This window comes from Triticum dicoccoides, chromosome 5B (assembly GCF_002162155.2).
Source record: "Triticum dicoccoides isolate Atlit2015 ecotype Zavitan chromosome 5B, WEW_v2.0, whole genome shotgun sequence".
NCBI lineage: Eukaryota > Viridiplantae > Streptophyta > Magnoliopsida > Poales > Poaceae > Triticum > Triticum dicoccoides.
The window spans coordinates 717,947,115-717,970,069 of record NC_041389.1 but is presented as its reverse complement, the minus strand read 5'-3'; the positions used below and the strand labels follow the sequence as shown (position 1 = coordinate 717,970,069).

Here is a 22,955-nt window from a genome sequence, read left to right as displayed (position 1 = left end):
CCCTCGGTCTAGATCCTCCTCCTCTCCCGATTCCCTCTCTCCCAACACCGACGCCGTCGCCTCCCCCGCATGCCGGTCATCCACCACTGCTGCACCCACCCTCTCCCCTTCTCAATCTCGATCCAGTCAGGAGATTTGGGCTCCTGAGGTAAGTAAAAAAGCTGAATCCATCCCTCTGCTTTTCTCCACTCACCAGCGTTCGTTCGTTCGTTCGTTCATCGAGTCCATGTTTCTGATAGCTGTGTGTGTGCACGCTTGCAGGTGAATGATTTCATCTTGATCTCCGACAGCGCCTACACCCGGGAGCAGATTCTGAAGATGGAGAAGGCCATCTTGATCGCCGGCCTCCCTCGCCCGGGAAGATGACGGAGAACCACCGCTTCTAGGGTGCGTATCCTCCTCCCGAATCCCCCAATTTCGCCTCCGATCTGCTCGCGCGGTACAATTCCGGTGCCCCCGTGCTGCTGTGGTTACCCTCTCTTGATCTGGATGGAGCATTGTGCTTTCCTGCTTGTTGTTCCTGGGTCTGGGTTTGGTTCGTCTGAACAATAGTCTCATGGATATCTGGTTGGATGGTATTAGTTTCTCATATACCTTCAGTAGTCATAACCTTCCATGTGATGTGTTATCAGCTTCGATATATATTCTGATGTGACCTGCATTTCTTCTGAAGATGAGCATGCTCTGGTAATTGGTTTAGTTTAGCGCTGCCAATGCATGGTTTCTGTTCTGTGTGAAGAAATATCCCCATTGTGTTTGCCGTAATACTGTGTGGTGCATATTTCTCTGGGGCGCTTCACGAAGCAACATATATTTGTGTTTGCGAATTTCCCATATATTTGTCTGTTGATGCATTAGTTGTGCAGCTGCTTGTGTCCAGTGTCAGTGGCAATTCAAGCACTGTAATTCACTAAAAAAATGTGGTAAATTTTACAGAGATAGTATTTGCCCTTTCCTTCATGTGGTAATTTTGTAAGTATGAAGAAACTTGTTAGTTTTGTCATGATATCCTTCCAATTTTTCTTCTTCTTGAAGCATCATTATCCGAAGATTGCATTCTCATTTATTATACGACTGCTTGATTGGCATGCATTAATTGTGTGTCTGTGTCTATTGGCGATTTCATGTAAGTTATAGATAAATAATTTACACCGTACAAAACAAAAAAGGGTGTGACTGCTGCTCTAAAATGTTTTCCCTGTTTGCTTTTTTCCATTGGATACCATGTTGGTCTGCTAGTCTGAAACAACCAGAAATTGAGTTGCATGTCCAACACAACCACAGAAATAAACACTAGCAGCACTACTGCCTATGCTTGATTTCTGCAGTAAACATGTTATCTGAAATTATGTAATGATGTTAACTGATGTGAGTTTGTGCACTTGATGTTTTATACTTGGAAGACAAATGACAACCACGGCAGCTGCGGCACCAGCAGCGCAATGGAGATGGAGGCCAGCCGCGTCGGTTGGATCCCATCCCGTCCACCCCCCTTTCTCAGCGGGGCGTGGCACTCCAGGGACCTCGTGGCTGCGGTGGCCCTTGAAGATGGCGAGGTAGGAGACGCCTGACCTGCAGTGTCTGCGGTGGCCCTTGGACCTAGACGCCCAAGGTATGCCCTGCTGCAGTGTAGCTCTACTGATGATGCAGATTGACAGCTCATTTATGCTTGTGTTTGATTTAATATAACAGCCAACACTTTTTCCTCTCTAAAAGAACCAAAATGAATGAAGTTGATTTTAAAACAATTGTGAACTTGAGCGGTAGGTAGTAAGAGGCGAAGAATTTAGATGATTGGTTTTAAACGTATTTAGTTGGGAGATCTTGTGGTCTGATAATGTCTGGAATGGAGCACTAGAGGTTTTCGTTTGATCTTCTGATCTGAATGTGAGTAAATGTTATTTATAGAACTGATTTTATCTTGTGTTTGAATTGTTAGATTAAGCTGTGGAGCCCACAGCTGTCAGAAGGTGTTCTGATCAAGGCATTGACTTCACTTAGAAAGTTGTTCGGTGCAATAAAATCTGTATGGATGTCCAACAGAGTTTAAGAGTTTCTAGGCCCCTGAAGTTCTTACTGACCTTAGACCAAACATGCCTTTAGAAATACAGGTTTAACCATCCTCCTCTACCACCAGAGCTGGAGGAGGAGGTTTAACCATCCAAACATTCTCACATTTCATTTTTTACACCGAGGTATAGGCAAAGCAGCTTTTTATTTCCATTGATGGTCTGCACATATACTGCAAAGTACACTTGACATAGGTAGTTTTAATCATCAGAATGCATCTCTCTTTCCACTAGTTCTGTAAGTATTGCAAAGTTTACTTTCTTTTTGTTTGTTCCATGGAGTATTTCCTTAGCTGATCTTGAACTCATGATGATCTTATTTGCAGGACAAGTATGAGTGTGTGTTGAAGGCCAATGGCAATCTGGAAAAGCAAGTTCAGTCCTTGGAGGTACTGCTGCAACTCCTCAGCTTAAATTCATCATACTTATCTAGTTTATCGAAAAAAATCATACACATCTAGTTAGTTATCTTGCAAGAAATGCCTGCCAAGTTAAATCTGAGTAATCAGATTCTACTCTCCTAGTTGAATTGTTGTCTCCACATTGTTGTTGATCCTGCTGAAGCCATTGCTGTGAATCTGTCTTTAGGAGAAGTACACCAGCGCGACACGGGCGAATGGCAAGCAGGAGGAGGAGGTTCTGTTCCTCAAGGTACATCTGAATTTAAACCAATCTCGCGCAGTGCCACTATGCATCTGCATTTCGTGATGAGTTAATCGTGTGCCTGATGTGGAGCTGACACTGAATGTGTTGTGCAGGAGAAGTATGAGGCTGTGCTTGAGAGGAACACCAGGCTGGAGCAGCAGGTGGCTGCTCTGTCCACTTCTTTCCTGTCTCTCAAGGTACAACAAAACCTGCCTTCTAGGCCCCTGAAGTGGCTAAACCTCCTCCTCTACCACCAATCAGCTAGCAAATTAATTAATTCATGAGTGGTAACCTCTACACCCATGTTCTGTTGTAGCTTCTAGTATGTGTTTATCTACAAAATCTGTATGGTCAAAATCTGTAGTTATTGTGGATAGCAATCTGTTACTGAATTTACTTTATTTGTATGTATGGTCATCAACATATGCATATCTTGTAGAAAAATATATCTTGTAGAAAAATAGCTTGTGAATGTCAATCTCATGTATCAGGGTATTGTTCTTGTAAACCTTATGTAAAGCTAAAATTCTTGCTGTGCAGGGTGACTAGTGATGCAACACACCAAGCAGTAGCAGGCAACCAAGCAGCAGCAGGGGGAGGGGCTCTCTCGAACGTCGCCGCTGCCACTCATTGCTACTGTCACTGATTGATGATGGATGATCGCTGTTAGTTTAGCTCGGTCGCTGTTCGTTTAGCTCCTTGGTAGTCCCTACTGCTGCTGGTAGAAATAGAAATGGTAGTTGTAGTCCCATGTAGTTGTAGTACCATGTAGTTCCTCTACTCGGGCTGCCCTTTGTTGCTTCATTTCTATGTTAATTTAGTCTGTTGAATGTATCTACTATCTACTTTGTGGCTGTGGCTGTTGAAAGAAATAAAATGGTTTGGATACATGCGTACATGCTGATATGTCAAGCTGGAATAGCTGCCCTTGTGATGTCAAGCTTCTAAATGTATGTTGTGGAGGCCCAAAATAAATTGGATTGTAAAAGGGCTGAGGCCCAAAAAAAGAAATGAATTGTAGAAGGCCACGTCCTAGAAAATAAAATGGGCCAGGCCCATGTAGCTAGAGAAAATCAATAGAGAAAATATATAGTAAAAATGCTGAATTGTTGGGCCAGACCCATGTAGAAAACCGAATTGGACCGGGCTGAATCTTGTGCCACATCAGCTTGCCACGCTGGATGCCTACGTGGCCTGGGAAGGTCGCTAGTGACCAAAACGCCACAGTGGACATATTTTGGTCATAAACGTCCACGACCATTCCAGAAGAAAGGTCGCTATAGTCAGTTTACGACCGCCAGCTTTTGACCTTCTGTTTTTGGTCACAAAAAGGTCGCAAATGAAAAACCATGACCTTTCAGTGACCAATAGTGGTGGTCACAAGTTGACATATTTCTTGTAGTGGTGGATGGCAGTCTCAGTGGGGCGCTCGTCCGCCTAACGGCCTTCCTCAAGCATGAAGAAGGCGCGGCACCGGAGGAAGGTGGGGAACGGTGTCTGCATGGTCAGGATGGGAATGGCATAGCGGAAATGCGGGTGCAGTCCGGGAAACATGTTCAGCAGTTGATCGCGATCGGAGACGGCCGCGCCGAGGTCGGCGAGGCGATCGGCGAACTCCTTGAGGCGCGCGAAGTAGGTGACGATGGAGGAGGATCCCTGCTCGATGCGACGGTAGTCGGTGGAGAGGAAGACGATCTGATGCTCCGCGTTCTCGAGGAAGAGGGTGCATATGGCGGACTAGACTTCAGCAGCGGTGGCGCCGCGGCGATGGATGAGCCCAAAGATGTCGGGGCTCACCCTGTTGTAGAGCCACGAGACGATGTGAGCATCGTCCTGAGCCCATGCAGGGTCCGCGACACGCGGCGCTCCGGCGAGATGCTCCTGGACGCCGTACTTCTGGAACATGACCTCAAACAAGGTTCACCATTGGGGGAAGTTGGGGGGGGAGGGGTTGAGGGAGAGCACCAGCGGCACATGTTGGTTGATGGACACCGCCGCGAGCGGGGACTGCAGCGGTGGCGCCGAATAGGTGGAGGCGCCGGGGTCCGGGACGAAGAGCGGATGCCCGACAGTGCCGCGAGAGAACACGGATGGGGTGAGTAGGGATTGGCTCACGAGAGAGGGTCGAACTGGGGTAGCGGGCGTGGCCGGCGAGCCGCCGGCGACGTGCGAGGAAGGAGGAGGTGGGGAAGGTGGGGTGGGGTTCGCCATGGGTGCATTTAGAGAGAGGCAGCGGAAGAGGGGCCTGAACTGGGCTCTGATACCATGTATGCGAGGGGAAAATGCACCTTGTGGTGCTCTCGTTGCATTGATCTCAATATATAGGAGCCATACATGTACAGGGCGCCGTAGCGCATGAGAGAGAGAGAGAGAGGCGAGGCGACGTGTGAGAGGTGGAGGACGTGCATGACGTGCATGGCCATGCAGCCTAGACTACCAACTGCTAACACCCTGTGCAGGCGGTAGCCAGCACCGGCAACTCCGGCGTAGGCGCGCGGCTTGCAGCAGCAGGTCCGCATACTCGCCGGGCTGCCTCACAAGGTCCGAAACAACATCGGCCGTGCGCGGGGGAGATTGGTGAGGGATGGACGATGGTCCCTAGAACGACGGTGGGCTGCCCAGCAAAGTTATGGATTCAGCCTCATGCGGTTGGGGCGTTGGGCGGAAGAAAGAAGATGAGAGAAGAGATAAACGAAAAGACCAGGGGAAAAGGAACGTTGGAGATCACGTGACAGAAGATAAGGTTTGACCAGAATCCAAGAATAAGCTTTGCGTGTACACAGCGTGTGTGCGAGCGACGCGGGACTGGCTGAAAGTTTGGCCGGCCCGCCGATTGTAAACGTTTCCCATGTAATAATTACTTAACGACTTAGCTCATTTTTCTCATGTTTTATTTGACGATCAAAGCAAAACATGTGGCGATCGGTCCTTCCTCACGACCTCACTCGATCTCAGCTCCTCCTTCTCTCCCATCCCATGTCAGTCGCCCTGCTGGATGCAGTGCCGCCGGCAACATCCACGTGCATATGCCTTGGGCGCTGAGCGTGATGGTGGTACAAGATCATGATCTAGACAGCGCAGTGGAGGCATCTGTATGTGCTTCTGGACGAGATGAAAACACTTTCAAGCCTTGGACAGACGGAGATGGTGAGGCAAACGTGAAATCACTCTTTTGTGATGGTGAGGCTGGATGTTGGAAGCCTTGGCCAGACGCTCTTTGGTGCTACCATGCAGTGGCCTCCGGGAACAACAAGTTGTATATGTTCAGCTCCGACGTCCACTTGGATGGCGAAAAGCCACACTACCTCTAAGTGGCGGCTTCCAGTCGTACGCGGTGTATCCAGACGGACGCAGCATCGTTGCTTCACGCTGCTCCGGCTCGTCATCCAGTGGCAAGTGCCACCCCTTCACCTTCTTCCTTTTTTCCGATAAATGATGGATTTTATTGACTCAAAATGAAGCATCAAGTGGATACAAACACAATGAGCGCACACCCGGCCTCTGCACAGCTAGGATGCACACAGCCACTATGAACACACACTCACACAAACAAAACGCCGGCAAATAGCAAAGTCATATATGACCAAAGCTATGCCTAAACGAGAAAAAAGAAATAAAAAACCAAAACGAACAAATCCGCGGTTGACAAACTACAACTATGACCATATCCACACCAATCATCTCTTGACACCACAAAGACAATAGACAATGATGTTCTTCAATAGCAACGCCTTCAAGAAGGGAGCATCGCTCAAGTATCGTCGTCACCGGATCCAACCACCAAAGGCGGGATTCTAGGTTTTCACCCTGAAGAACTAATCCGAGCATATCCGAACAATGCCTCCAACAAGGTAACGACACAAAAGTATCGCCATTGCCAGGTTAACCAACTCGGGTCGGACCTAGGTTTTCACCCCGGTGTTCGTCAAAGTCAATGTTGTGTTGTCCCCGCCACTTTTCCGCAATTTCAACAGGTACATGCATTTTGGCTACCACCCCTACACCACCATATCCTCTGCGTCAAGCCGTCGTTTGTAGATTGCATCTTACCACCGAAGACAGCCACCGAATCTGAAGAAAGGAATCCTCAGATCTGTTGATGGCCACCATAATCCGCATCCACCACTCCAGGCAGCCCCTCACATGCCTACTCACACGCCTCAAGGCGGCACCAGCAGGCGGGCAGCCATGGGCAGGCCGGCAGATGCCAAACCATGCTGAATCAAGGTCCAGTCCAAGGTCAAGCCTACCTGGCCACCAGCCCCTTTACGAGAACGCTGGATGCCCAAGCAAGATCAGCGATGCGGAGGACCGTATGTGGCCACCTCCTGTCAGATCTGCGGGTAGGACACCTTAGCCGAAGCCGGGAAGATGACCGACGAGTGTCGATGTGCAACGGAACAGCAGGTACGCAGGACGTCGCGGGAGATGCAGGCCACGAGATCCCGAGCCCAAGGAGCATCGGGCGCTGCAACAAGGAGCCCCGCCGGCGGCGGCGGCGCGAGAGGAGGTTGGATAGATGACCGCGGCGCTAGGGTTTGCGGGTCGCCCCCGAGTCGCCTGGGCGTGGCGACACGGGCGGGGGTAACGATAACGATATGATGTAGGCCCCGAGTCACCTTCTCCCTTGATGTCGAGGGCGGCCAGTCGGCACACAATGGCATGTGGCGCCTGCCGTTTGACGGCTGGGCATACTATGACAACGACCTAGATGCGTTGGTCGGGATCTGAGGCGTCTAACGACAAGGAAGGGTTCCAGCAAGGGGAATTTGTACCTCTGCTCCTTTGACGTCTCAGACCTCGCTAGCGTGGTGCAGGCGCCGGGGTAGAAGATGCGTAAAGAGAAGCTCACATTCCTGGAGACTCCGATACATCTCGGGTGCCGCTCGCCAGTCCACACTGGAAAAGGACGGTTCTGCCTCGTCGAGGCAGTGCCTGCGCCCATCATTGATGGAGTGGAAGATAGGTGACCATGTTCCGTGCAGAGTATGGCAAAAATGGCGAGCTAGTGGTCGTACCGTGGTGACCCGGACGCTCCTACCTCGTGTCCAATTACCCCTCTGGTGTCGAAGGTTCGCCTAGTGCATTCTGGGTGTGATGATTTAGTTGACCATTTTGCACGTCTGATTTAGTGGACCATTTCCGCATGTCGCTCCTTGTGGCCGTGTCAGGACCCATTACATGCTGAGCTAGCTAGGCGTATGGAGGGCATTAAGTTGGCACTCCAATGAACAGAGGTGTCGATCATTGTGAAGTGCGATAGCTTGCAAGCAGTTTGGTTGATCAATACTACAAGCCAAGATCGGTCACAATGTGCTATGGTGGTCTCGGAGGTGAAGAGACTTATGGGTGAAACAGTATCGTGTTATTCATATTTGTCGAGAGCAGAATAGTGGAAGTCATATGTTAGCGAACTTTGGGAGAACAGAGGATCATACCATGGTCCCTAGTTTGTGTAGGGAGAAACTCCTTTGCTCTTCAGTAATATAAACTCCTTTTCGCTGCAATAAAAAAAGGCATGTGCAGCAAACAAAAATGATAGTAGTCTAGGAAAATGTTTGTAATCGGCGAGCCAGCCGAAACTGGGCCGGTCACCTCGTCACGCAAACACGCACGCATATGAACCCACTTGACCGCTTGCCCATCGCTTGCCACACAAACTTTATCCCCACCTCCCGTGAGTATCTATCCAGTTTATCCCCACCGTCGTCCTCTCTCTTTCTAAGTCTCCCAAATCCGAGCACCGGGCACTATAGCTGAGGGGACGCTGGAGCTGATGCGAGCCGCAGCTGCGTCCATGGATGCGATCTACATCCTCTTGTCGACCGACGTCCGAAAAGGGCGAGTTGCAACCGTAGACAACAGGAGCTGCAACGGGCGTCCATGCGAGCTGCAACGGGCGTCCATGCGAGCTGCAACCGGCGTCCATGCGAGCTAGATCGAAACTCGAGCTCCAATCATGGATGGCGGGGAGCTACAACCGGCATTTGGAGGAACTACATCCGGCGTCTGGTGGAGCTGCAAATGGTGAACGGTGTCACGCTTCTGGCTACGGCGGCGATGCGACCATAGAATGGTGAGCTTTTTTTTTTTTTGCTACCACCGGCAAGTTGAGGTGTTACCATGGGCAAGGCGAGGTGCTGATATGACAGTGGCGAGGGGAAGGTGCTGCAGCAAGATGTCATGGCGCAATTTTTAGCTGTTGTTTTGTCGGAAACCATGCCTTTTTTTTAGCTGGAACCATATCATTTTTTGCTGGAATTGTGTAAATTTTTTGCTGGAAGCATACCGATGTTTTCGCCGTGAACATCTCGTTTTGCTGGAACTGTTACAATGTTTTCCTGGAACCATGCATTCTTTTTTCTGGAATCATGTTTTTGCTGGAAACTGCACAACTAGACAGGAAAGAGATGTCAGCGAGGGGTGCGACGGGTAGCGAGCTGCAGGGAGCACGTGGGATGGATGCGGCGAGCGACGGGAGGTGGGTTCGACATGCCGCCCAGGGGACAGCGGCAGTGGCGGCGAGTAGGAGGAGCACGCACGGCGGGTAGGAGGATGAGAAGAGGAGCGAAGTGAAGGAAGAGGAAGACGACGAACTGAGGGGATAAGAATCGAACGACTCAAAAGAGGCCAATCAGACGGCTAGGGCGCGACCGGCCGAAACTTTCGGCCGGCACGCCGGCGCCTATTATTGGCCAAAATGTTTTTGTTACCGGGCGCACTCGGCCCCCAGGCAAAGACACATACCCAGCAAAAAATACCAAATATTTGCAAATTCTTGTTACCCCTTTCTTTTGCCGCAAGTAATATCTAATATGTAGGCACGGTACGGTTGATTTTTTTAATACTACACCGGTCAACAGTACGCACGGTAGATAAGTAGAGATATTTTTAGCTAAAAAAGATACGAGTAGAAATATTTTGTTTCCCAACTTCCACTTGCTAAAATAAAGGAGCGCAATCAAAGCGATCACATTTTATATTGATCTGGAGACTGGATTCACGATCTCATCAACGACGACACAGTATGTGGCGATCGTTCCTGGCTCGATCTCAGCCCGTACTCTCCCAGCTCGGGCGACCTTCTGGATGCAGCGCTGCCGCCGGCTGCCGCTCCCGGGGGCGCACATCCACGTGCATACGCCTCGGGCGCCGTTGAGAACGACGCTGCCAACTCACTGCTTTCGTCGAGGCGGCATCTGTACGTGGTACTTGATGAGATGAAGACGGGGCATGGTATCTACAGGCTGGACGTCGATGACCTCGACGGCGGCGACGCGGACGCGGTCACCGGCATGTACACCGCAGGGCGGGCGTCCGAGCAAACGATGGCGCCGCCGCCGTGTCGGCTCCCCGAGCCGCTCCTCCGGCTGGGCAACTCGTCGGTCGGTTCAACGGCAAACTTCGCAGCCGTCGGCAGCAAGATCGTGGTCACAGGGAGAACACATCGTGGGTATGGTGACGTAATAATCACCTTGGTCTACGACACCAAGATGGCGAGGCTGGACATTGAGCAGCCTCCGCCGGCCAGTTTCAAGTCGTACAGTTGGCGCAAGCACGACTACCGGCACTCCGTTGCCGTGAGGAACAAGCTGTACATGTTTGACCAAGGCTGGATTCGGCCGCACTATCTCTGCGAGCAGCAGGGTATGAAGTTCGGCCAGGGCGGACACTTCACCGAAGAAGAAGACGAGACCATGTTAGATATGAGAGGGCAGACTATGGAGTGGATCTGGAAGAAAGGCCCCTCGTTCCCCGGCCAAGAAGAGCTGTGCTTCGTCCAGCCAGTCCAGTCGCACGCGGTGCATCCTGACGGCCGCACCATATTCGTCTCCTGCTTTGGTGGTAGCAATAACGACTCCAAGCCCAAGGCCCCCTTCACCTTCTCCCTGGACACCGAGCACGGGGGCGACCTGGACACCGAGAACCAGCAGGGCGTGTCGACGCTCCGAAGAGAATGGAGCATGCCGTTTCATGGCCGCGCGTACTACGACCGACATCTAGACGCGTGGGTTGGTATCCGAAAGGTCTCGGGAAGACCCTACCTCTGCTCTTGTGACGTCCCAAACCTCACTGATGATCATGGATACCCGCCAACCAAGCCACTGCCGGCACCGGAGTGGAGGACGTGCAAGGAGGAGCTCACTTTCCTCGACGGTGCATCGGGCCATGCACTCGTCCACACTGGGCGTGGCCGGTTCTGCCTCGTCGAGGCAAAACCGGTGGTGCCGCATGTGGGAGGCGAGCCTAATCAGTGCAACAGGTGCACCATGTACCACGGTAATGAGCACCTGCTCCATGTCACCATGTTCTGTACTAAGCATGGCAAGGATGGCGAGCTCATGATCGCGCCGTGCCGACCCGGCCGCTCCTACCTTGTGCCCAATTACTGTCAGGATGCAGCTGAAAATCCCCCTATTGCATTCTGGATGTGATGGATAGTCGACCAACAATATTGCACTGTGCGTGAGCTCTTTTAAATTTCTAGGGTATTTAAATACATTTTTTGTGGGGTTCCTGTTTCTAGGTCAGCAGTCAACGACCTTTAATTTCATACTTATCCAAGATAATAAATAAGTCCTTCATCTTGAAAATTGTGTGCAACATACATGGTTGGCTTAGAAAGTATATTCCGCCTGTGATTTTAGAATTTCTGAACTATATTGTTCCCCAATTGGTTTTATGCAAAGGAATCAATCGGTTATGGTAGTCTGCAACTCTGCACTCAATGAGGGCTCCAAATTTTGATTTTTGTCTGATTTTGATCAAGGACATGATTTTAAATAGCGCGCCAGTTCACAAAGTTTGGTGTATTTTCTGCCCGCAGTTGACAAAAACATAATCAATATGCCACCTGATCTTGTCGCTTGTTTCTCACAGGCGTTTATATATATTTTCAATACATTTTCCCCTGCCTGCAGCCCTCAGCCGAACCGTCATATTGTCCACCCGCTGCCGGTCTCCCTCATGTGTTACCTGGCCGCCTTCTCTGCCATTCCACCACTGCATCCGTCCATACCTTTAAGCCCTGCCACCTTATCTCTGGCAATGTTACTACTAGCCCACACACACGCCCGCTAACCCTCGTACACGCTTCCCCGGCGACGCCATGGCCAGCCGCGACGTCCTTGTCTCCTGACCATTCTATCTTGACCTCACTTGTGTTGCACTGTGGTCGGGATGACTAGTATGTTGGCCATTTTCAGGGAACATGCAAATATCATATGTGGAAAACATATATTTTAGAAAAAATTAAGAAACTATAGGGATGTAAAAAACCTATTTTTTATGTTCTAGAACTATGTTTAGTTCTATGTGAAACATAGTAATAAATGAAGAAAGTGCGATCACCTATGACAAGTCTAAGACGTTGAACTAGGTGGACACGTTATAAAAGGAACCTTTCCAACTAAGCTACGCTTCTAGAATTAGATGCGATCTGGTCTAACTCGAACTAGGTATGACTAAGCTATGAGATCCAAAATATTGTTCATTCCTTTCTTCTGGTCTGGCTAGAACTAGATAGGAAATAAGCAGATCAGATCAAGCATGGCTAGAACTAGGTATGACTAAGCATAGGAGATCTAGACATTGTTCACAACTTTCATCCCATATGACTAGATCTTGATAGGAATAGGCAGAGCCGATCTAGTATGGTTAGAACTAGATAAAAATTAAGTCTGACTAAAAAACAGTAACCGATGAGAACCTAGATTGACTAGAACTAAGAATGACTAAGCGTAGCAGATCAAGAAATTTTATGCCTTAGAAATTGAATAACACAAGCGCTCCGTTTGGATGTAGACATTCAAGGGCTTGGCATTGAATTGCTCCAATGCCAAATATCACAGGACATTGATATTGATCTTCAGTGTCAATTCTAGTGTTGGATGTTCATATATTTGGTGCTTGGAATCAAGGGGAGCACCAATTCCAATTGTTGTTTGGATGGACAAAATGTGGAATTTCTGGCTTTCTTAGCATTCACATTTCTACTGTGTGTACAGAACACATACAGACATATAAAGATGCATCAGTTTTAAAAAGTGACCACTATTGATACATGCAACAAAAGTGATACTAAATAATTAGTTACTACTAAACCTGCAACATATGCAGGCCCACGATTTGGTCCAATTAACACTTGTAGAGTACAGTACACATTTCTAGTTAGCCACTATAGTACTATCCTGCGCCGCACCTAGATGCCATACGAGACACGTTGCGCTGCATTGATACGTTATGCATGGATGCGCGATCAGTTTTAAAAATTGCTAGTTTTAAAAGTAGGTACTGAGTATATGCATAGCTCTCAACATCCGGCTGAAGAACATGTGGTCTAGCACTGACGAAAAGACATGCCTCACCAAGCACTGATTCCCCTGTAGCTATCGTCTGTCGTCTCTGGACTACAGCGTTGCCGCCCCCAACCCTGGCTACCCCTTAGCATCAGCTGCCTGCATGAATTCAACTATGCTACCGTGTGCAAACAAAAACAACAGACAAACATGGAGCAGGACGTTGGAAAATATACCACGACTGAATCCCTCAATCGGGTCAAAATTGAACTTAAAATCAATCGCCTAAAAATTAGCAATTTTTTAAAATAATCTATGTTCATTACCATATACTAGAAGATAGAGCCTGAACATATAGCAATAGGTAGATAGACCAGTTCTGTTTCTAGCATATACTCCCTCCATTCCTAAATATAAGTCCTTTTATACATTTTAAATAGACAACAACATACGGATGTATGTAGACATATTTTAAAGTGTAGATTCACTCAGTTTGCTCCATCTGTAGTCACTTGTTCGAATCTCTAGAAAGACATATATTTGGGAACGGAGGGAGTATATGCATGCTTTCTTTGCGTTGGTTTGTATAGTTTGCAAGATACTCCTCAAAAGAGCTGAAACAAAAAGGTTTGTGAAACTTTACATATTGTGAGAAGTTCGGCGCACAAATCGTCAAATGTTTACTGTTTATTTTAGCTGTGGCCGGTGGAAACCTGGCCAGAAATTTTTATGGAGACCAGGAAATTAATTCGTAAGCGAAATCTATTGCAACCCACTTCGTGTGTAATACTACTACAAAATAAAATAAAAATGCGGTGACACTAAAATTAGTATCCATTCTATATGCTAAACGATCGACTAAAGATCTTCACATCCAGAATGCACCAACAAACGCCCCGGCACAATTTGGCACATGGTAGGAGCGGCCAGATTGGCACGGCCTCACAACGAGCTCGTCGTTCTTGCCATGCTTAGAACGGAACATGGTCACATGGAGCATGCACTCTATGCTGTCATGGTCCGGAAAGCAAGCTTCCGTTTCCTCCACTGGTGCCGGTATGATCTCGGCGAGGCAGAACTGCCCGTGCCCAATGTGGACGAGTGTGCGGCCCCAGATATTTGCCGCTGGAAAGCTGTAGAGACTGAATCATCATCCAAAGTTAGACAAATTGATCCAACTGCACCTCATTGTTAATCCTATGCAAACCCTTCATCCAGCGCCCAATTGCATATTAATCTCGCACGGAGAGATTCTTCTCCTAGCCATGATAAATACACGAGGCATTTGAACAGGAGCCTCACCATCCAACCATCTGTTCTTCCATTAGCAACCACTGCGCCATTGCCAATAGAGATGGAGGTACAAGTACAACTAAAAACAACTGCATGTACATGAGATGGTACACGAATGGAGAGTTAGCCCCGAAATACTGAGTAGATCATCATGTTTAATTGTTTCTGAAACGAAGCTAATCTAGATGAAGCATAGCTAGGTTTGTGTGAATGCTCAAGGTAGCTTAAAAAGAGGCCTAAACAATGGGACGGAGTGTTGGGAGAGGATAATGTTGGAGTGATGAGACGAGGCACTACCGGACTCGCGGTCTATGCCTACAGCCACGGACCGTCGGCATAGGCCCCTAAGCCGTCGGCATAGATCTATGCCTACGGCTGCCGTCGGCATAGACCCGTCGGCGTAGATGTCGTCAGCGTAGTCTTGTCAGACCGTCGGCATAGGGGTCTATGCCGACGGCCTAGCGTCAGCCGTCGGCATAGTATAGCCGTCGGCAATGTTTTCCGTCTGACGGCCGCGGACGGCGCCGTTAAAAGCGCGGACGAATGTGGTAGATGTATGCCGACGTCAAAGTCGTCGGCATATCTCTGCCATGTGGCAACCCGTGGTACTCCTGGTGGCAGGGCTATGCCTACGGCAAAGCCGTAGGCATAGATGAATCTATGCCGACGGCTTTGCCGTCGGCATAGCTCTGCCACGTGTCGTCTCCTGGTTATTCGTGGCAGCAGAGATATGCCTACGGCTTTGCCGTCGGCATATATTTCCATCTATGCCTACGGCAAAGCCGTCCGCATAGATATGCCACGTGGCGAGCCCTGGTGACTCCTTGGCTTATATATGCCGACGGCTTTGCCGTAGGCATAGTTTTTTTCCCTGTTTTCTCTTTTCCAATTCATTTGACAGCATTTGAAAACAGAACAATATGAAATTATGCAGAAATATGACAGTTCATCATCTAAACATACTCAAGTTCATCACATCATCTAAAGATCATCACCGACTCAAGTTCATGAATATAAAAGTAGTGCAAGACATGAAACATCATAGAAGTAGGAATATGAAAGGCATGGCACGACGGCCACATGCACAGAATCATCAAGCAAGACCACCTCCGCCAAAACCACCACCTTCGCCAAAACCACCACCTCCTCCACCAAAACCACCACCACCTCCGCCAAAACCACCACCTCCGCCAAAACCACCACCACCTCCGCCAAAACCACCACCACCTCCGCCAAAACCGCCATCGCGACCACCACCACTCTGCCACATCGGAGTGACTGGGGTCGACGGAGCAGGAGTCGAGCCACCGGTCCCCTACATGTTTCAGAAAAGATTCTAACGGTAAATATGATATGATAGTGTTGAATGAACGAGAACTAGTTTGTCAGTAGTTAGGCAAATGTACTAACTGGGCCATCACTGCCTAGTGCCACCCATTCATCGAACGTGGGCACGTGTGGGGGTTCTCCCGCAGGTGGTGGTGGGGGTCCCATTTGTGGTGGATCCGTGCGGTTACTCCAAGACGCCAACATAGCCTGAATGTTAGTTAAACAAGCAAACTAGAAGATCAGAAGGAATGAAAGTGCAAAAATTTAGCTTGGTTTTAAGAGGGCAAAACTAACCGTCATCATCTGACGGTTGTAATCATCGTTTGCCTTCACTTGTTTCAAGTACTCCCGCACCTCGAGATTCCTATGCTCGACAAACTCCTTATATGCCTACATAATTTAGATTGTTTCTAAGTGAGCAATGCTGAAAATAAACTGAGAATGCTAGATAGAAAAAGATAAAGAGGAAGTACTTACAACATGCTGGCGGGCTAAGGGAGTCTGTGAACGCCCCGTACTCTCTAACTGGCTCTGGTTGGTAGCCCGAAGCTGTGTGTACGAGATCGAAGGAGTGATCAAGCCGTCGAAACACGGATACCGGCCATTCTTCTTCCCCTGGATGGCCACCGCCGCCGTGTCGTCGATCTGAGACTGGGCGACCTCAGCAACAGGAACATCCGGATGCAACTCCTGATAGTGATGAATGTAAGACCCCAGGTGCTCCTCGGTCTTGCCGTAGTACTGGCTCTCGCCCTCCTTGTGATGACTCCGCTCGCGGGCCAGCTTCCACGACTCCATGTCTGAGAGCGGCCTCTTCAACTTGTCCTCCTACAGCGTCAAATAGAAGTTAGCCATACATAAGAACATGACGGTAAAGAAGAACAAAAATGCATCATGGACATAGATATACCTTCATGGCCTTGAAGCTCGAGTGGTTCCTGTTTCCTTGGCCGTGTGTCCCGTCGGCTCCACGGTTAGCCCGGCCCTTGATGCTCTTGGCAGCAAACTCTGCATCGGCGCCGAGCCACCTATCCACCAAACTCGCCCATCCGTCATGCCATCCATAGCACCAACGAGGAACAACCTATGCAAATTTTGGAAGCATGACATGTGAGCACGAAACATAGAGTTGACTGCTTGAAACAATAAAAAGTCAGTAATAGTTACCATCATGAACTGCTCCCTGTTCAAGGTAAGTTTTTGCTTCTGCGCTTGAGTTTTGGTCATCTTTTGGTGCAGGTAGATGTGGTAGTACTGCGAGACGGCAACCCAGCGCACCTCATACTGCAACTGACGAGCTTTCTTCTTCGCAGCCTTGTGCTCGTCAAGAACTCTATAGAGTTGCTGCATAAACCAGAAGCAAACAAGGCATGAGTTGAGTGATTCAATGATAAACTATGAACAAAACTGAACACAAGTGATTCAGAAGAGAACTTACCCAAAATTTGGTGATCACGACCTTAGCGGCCGTCCCGTACTCCGCGTTGCTGCAAGCCTCGTAGTGGGCCCAGCTCGTGGCCAAAACCCGCAGCTGCGGGTCCCTGTCTGGCCGCGGGCAGAATAGGCCAGGCCAAAACTGCTTCAACAGGACAGTGATAAGGCCGTTCGGTTTACGGCCCTTTCGGCGAAGGATCCAGTTTCTGCAAAAGAATCAAATGATTGCCATGTGTACAATAAGAAAATATTGTCATGTGTTGAAAATATGATTGAGAGGCACTTACTCTGTCCCCACAGGTTCAATGAGCCACTTGTGCTCCTCGATAGAAGGTGGTGTAGGTAGTCCGGCATTACCACGCAGCCACCCCTGTGGAGCACCCGGTGGCAAGTCACCCCACAACTCGGGATCAACCTCCCCTCCACCCTCCTCGCCCTCCTCACCCTCCTCCTCGGCCTCCTCCTCATCACCCTCCTCCTCGGCCTCCTCCTCCTCACCCTCCTCCTCGGCCTCCTCCTCCTCGCCATCAGGAACATACTCCTCCTCCTCAGACTCAGAAGGTGCCTCTGTATGGGAGGGCATCGAAGAAGACCCTCCTATTTCGGACACGGCCCGGAGTTTTTTGCCCCGGCTGCCTCTCCCCCACCTCCTCCTCCTCTAGGGGCTCTCCCTCCACCGCCTCCTCCTCTAGGGTCTCCTCCCCCGACCCCTCCACCTCCCTGTGAGGTGTCATCCTCGCGTAGTCGGGAGAGAACCTTGTGGGCTCGTCCACTCCGAGTAAGTCCTTTAAATTTACTGAGGAAACTGGCGCCGCTGGACTTGCCCATGATTAGCAAACCTGCATTGAGAAGAGAATAAACAATTAGTAAGGATATCAATCAAACAAGCATACAGGAAAAACATTAATACCAGAAGAGCACATTAAGCATACTATTGTAATGATCATTAAAAGAACTTACATTTTCTAGAACCCATATGAATCATCACTATTGTAATCTATTTGTGGAGCGGTCTCATCATCACTATCACGCATATCTTCTTCGTTGTCTGACGGAGGTGGAGGCTCTTCCTCATCGTCAGCGTCTTCATTTAACTTTTCAAGCATAATTATGTCTTTTTGATTCACAACTGCCTCACCATCAATCCGTGCGTCGTCATCGTTTGGGTCCAGGTCAACATAACCCAAGTCATCATCCTCGTTGTTTCGGACCACGTCATCATGTTCCTCTTGATAGAACACTCCCTCGTATGTCATGGGGTTTATGTTGTAGTAATCATCATCGTTCGGGTCCGGTAGCTTACCATGCGGCGACACCTTGAACACAACTTCCCAACCCTTTAGGTACTCTTTCTGGCATGGGTAAGGTAGATAATATACTTGTGTGGCCTGGGTAGCGGCGATAAAGAGATCAGCTCCGGCATAGACGGTTGATGGTTAACTTCAACTAAACCAACAGAAGGCGTATGTCTCAGACCCTTTTTGGGGTCGAACCATCGGCATTTGAACACAGTGAGACTTAGGTGTTCGCGGCCAAGTTTGAATGTAAGCTCGTATATTTTTCCTACCCTTCCGTAGTAATCTAGGTTATTATCTCCTTTAGTGAAGACTCCGGTATTTATGGTTTTGGGATCAGGCCGACTGTTCTGGTGCTCCTCTGTATGGAAGCGATACCCATTCACATCATACTTTTCGCATGTCATGACGACAGGGTCAAAACCCATGGAAACCCATCTCAATTCTTCATCCATTGATTCGGTCGGATCATTTCCCTACAAGTTTAATTGAAATTATAGGGTGCATGAGTTTAATTGAAATTATAGGGTGCATGAGTTTAATTGAAAGTGTGAAAAATTACTTTCTCCATGAACCACGCAACAAATTTTTTCCTTCCATCAGCACCCTGTCGGAGAAGAGCAAGTGCCTCCGCTTCAGTAGGAGGCAGCATTCCCGTCCATTCTTCTTCAACGAATTGACTACAATAAGAAAAGCGGTATAAGAACTAGGCAAAGTGAACATAACGAATTGACTAAAAGAATGGTGCAAAGGTATTACCTCATCCACTCATCCTCAACTTCCTTGATGTTGTGCAAGATATAGAACATGACATCCTCCCACTCATCTCGTGGCATGACATAAGGTTTCGAACATCCAGCCCTACCACCTTGCCCGATGAATAGAGGCAACTTGGGTTTATACTTGGGTTCTTCTGTATTGTATCGAGACACCTTATTGTGCAACGTGGGAACATGGTCCGGATAGTAGGCTGTCCTGAGGTCTGCCACCTCCTCTAGGATAACTGCCTCAGCTATGGAAGCTTCAATCTTAGCTTTGTTTCCACATTTCTGTCTCAGATGCTTGTTCTGTCTCTCAGGGCCCTACTGCCAATGATTCTGCACAGGCCCCCCCAACAATACCTCGTTCGGGAGGTGCAAAATGAGATGTGTCATCGGAGTAAAGAAGCCTGGCGGGAAGATCTTCTCTAGCTTGCATATCAACTCCGGCGCCTTCTTATGCATTTCTTTTATCTTCTCAGGACATACTTCTTTAGCACAAAGCATGCGGAAGAAATGGCTTAACTCCGCAAGCACACGCCAGACACGCTCGGGAACATAGCCTCGAACCATCACCGGTATAATCCGCTCAATCCATACATGATAGTCATGACTCTTGAGCCCGGTCACTCTGCCCGTTGAAAGATTGACCCCCTTACTTATATTCGACGCATAACCATCAGTGAACTTCACGACGTGTTTCAGCCACTTGAATGCCTCCATCTTATGATCCTTTTTATGTACGAAGTCAGCATCTGGCTGGAACCAAGATTTTCGACTGCCTGTGGGAGGCTGCGTGTGTAGACGTGGTCTATCACAAATATTCTGTTGATCAACTCTAGCATTAACATTATCCTTTGTCTTATCAGGAATGTTGAGGATCGTGCGAAAAAGGGACTGTGCGACATTCTTTTCGGTGTGCATCACGTCTATGTTGTATGGAAGTTTGAGGTCCTTAAAATAGGGAAGCTGCGTGAAGGGGGTAATGTGAGTCCAGTTGTGCGTCTCACCATATCCTTCAAAAAAATTCCCCTTTACCTTTTCCTTTGCCCTCGCCCTCGTCTTCGACTGTGGCTTTGCCTTTGCCTTTGCCTTTGCCTTTGCCTTCACCGGCAGGCTTAAGAGCTTTCAGCTGAGCAAGCACATCCGCACCAGAAAGTGTTGGAATCTCGTTTACTTCATGGAAAACTTTTCCTTTTGTGAAGTTCTTCTTGTCTTCCCTATCAGGATGGTCTGGAGGGAGGAACTGTCGATGCAGGTCAAATGCAACATACTTGCCACCCTTCTTTAGCCAAATGAAAATCAAGGCCTGCATGCACACTGGGCAAGGCATATTTCCACTTGTACACCATCCGCAGAACAGGGCATAACCGGGAAAGTCATGCATGCAATATTATAGCCAAACTTTCATCAAGAAATTTTTCTGCAGATGTCGGTCGTATGTCAACCTCGAGAAGTACCAAGAATGGTGCAAATCATCCACCAATGGCTGCATAAACACAATCAAATTCTTCCCCGGATATTCAGGCCCCGGAATTATAAGCGACAGGAACATGGTCTTGCGTTGCATTATGGCGCCGGGACGGAGATTGAGCGGAATAACAAATATGGGCCAACAGCTGTATGGATTAGACGATATACCATATGGATTGAACCCATCACCTGTTATAGCAATTCGGACATTCCCAGCCTCAGCTGCTTCCTCCGGGTACTCTATATCGAATGACTTCCATGCTTCACCTCCTGATGGATGTACAACTTTTTTTGGATTGTACCTTTTCCCTTCCTTGTGCCACTTCATCATTTTGGCAGACTCCTCGGTGATGAAAAGGCGCTGCAGTCTTTTTATAAAATCAAGATACCGAAGAACCTTCACAGGGATTTTTAGCTGCTGCTTCTGACCATGCTTATCGACCACCTCAATATACCGAGAGGAACCGCACTTCCTACAGTAGTTGTCATCCGCATACTCATGCCTAAACAAAAGGCAATTCTTTGGACAAACATGTATTTTCTCATAGTCCATGGAGAGCGCCTTCATGATTTTCTTCGTACCGTACATGGTTTTCGGCAGTTCATGGCCCTCAGGCAGGCTGTTAGCCCATACTCCCAGAAATGCTTCGAAGCAACCTCGGCTACAACCATACTCAGCCTTGACTGCCATCAGTTGCGAGATGGCATCTAGCACAGACAGCTTGGCACCCTCATAGAGAGGTTTCTTTGAGGAGGCCAAGATTTCCAGGAAGGCCTTTGCGGTTTCCTCCGGCTCCTCCGGTTCATTCGCTGAATGTGACGGAGGTGTCGGCTGTGCAGCAAAGACATCATCTAGCATGTCTCTAACCCCATCGTCCTCATAACCAGCGACGCATTGTCGTATCACATCCTCTCTACCACGGTCCCGCTGGGCAAAGTTTATCGGCATATTAAAGTTGGGCATAAATCCATGCGTGCGAAGGTGCTTAGTCATCTCACTCTTATCTCTGCGGATACGTCTCTTACATCTGGCACACGGGCATTCTGGCACCATCCTCATTGGACTACGGAATATCTCTTTCAAAAACACATCAGTTTTCTCGACCCACTCTGTTGTTACTTGATTCCGACGGAAAAACCCACTATACATCCACTGATTATCTGCCATCTCTGCTTTATTGGAAGCCACACAACAAAATTAAGGATTCATTTAAATGACCCACATCAATATTTTATTTTTTACAAAGTTGATGAGAAACGACATTTAATCCACCTACATCTCTAATAGGTAAAGATGGGTCCTAATCCCACCCGAGAATGTGTAGATTGAGTACGGTCCATGCTCTACCCCATTCCGAGACAAAATTTCGGCAGCACCTCCCCGCTGTTCTCCAAATACACGTCTTGGCAAAATGCCGAGAGAATGTGCATCCGGAGAACAACAGGGAGGCGCCGCCGAAATCCTGTCTCGGAACGGGGTAGAGCATGAACAACGTACCCAATCTACACATCCTCGGGCTATCCGTGGAAAGCGCTGGACAATCCGAAAGAGCTGTGGTGATAAATATGCAATTGAATGCATATTTATCGATGCAACCCTTTCGGACGGGAGACCTAGGTTACGCGACTTGATGTGAAAATTCAATCTAGTGACATGGAAAAAAAGTGGACGAGGTCATGGAATTGTTGCTCACCCTCCGATGTAGAGGATGTAGTCGATCAAAGGAGGGACGATCGTGGACAAACACCTCCAACGTGGACGATCACTCCACGAAGATGGAACACCACAAATCCTGTTAATTCCACCGAGTGATAAAAATTTAGGTCATCACCTCACATTAAGCATTGGCACAACATTATGAATGAACATGAAACAACATGTCAAATTGTAAAAAAACAAACTCTAAACCCGTTCCTACTCCATTCCCTCTCTCCCCCATTCTTTCTCTCTTATAAAAAAACAAACGGAGCTCGTTCATACTCCATTATCTTCCCTCGCTCATCTCTTTACATGCACATATTGAAAAACTTGACAAATATCATCTATCCATGTTGAGCAATATCTAAGTGTCCAAATTCACAAAATTGAGCAATATCCATCAATGCATCCATCTATCACAAACTTCACCATCAATCTGTACATGCATGCATATATCCATTCATCACATATCCATCTATGCAAAAAAAAAAACAGTAACAAAATGCAAAAAAATAAAAAAATCTCACCTTGGCCGCGCCGGTGCAGCGGGCAGCAGGGAGGCCGGGGGGCAGCCGCCGGGGAAGGGTGGACGGGGCCGGCTGGGGCGTAGCAGGGCGTCGGCGGAGGGGCGCAGCAGGGCAGGGCGTCGACGAAGGGTGGAC

The 22,955-nt window shown here is 48.5% G+C and overlaps 1 long non-coding RNA gene across 3 annotated transcripts; it reads left to right on the top strand.

Annotated features, from left to right (window-relative positions):
- The first annotated feature begins 6 nt into the window (after positions 1–6).
- LOC119312937 lies at positions 7–3,610 on the top strand. Of its 3 annotated transcripts, none has more exons than XR_005151483.1 (7): positions 7–148; positions 262–387; positions 1,404–1,612; positions 2,396–2,458; positions 2,658–2,720; positions 2,828–2,911; positions 3,255–3,610. It is a non-coding gene; the product is annotated as an uncharacterized LOC119312937 (long non-coding RNA). The 3 variants fall into 3 exon arrangements; XR_005151484.1 differs by having other exon boundaries at positions 262–439; XR_005151482.1 differs by having other exon boundaries at positions 262–1,612.
- The last annotated feature ends 19,345 nt before the right edge of the window (positions 3,611–22,955 follow it).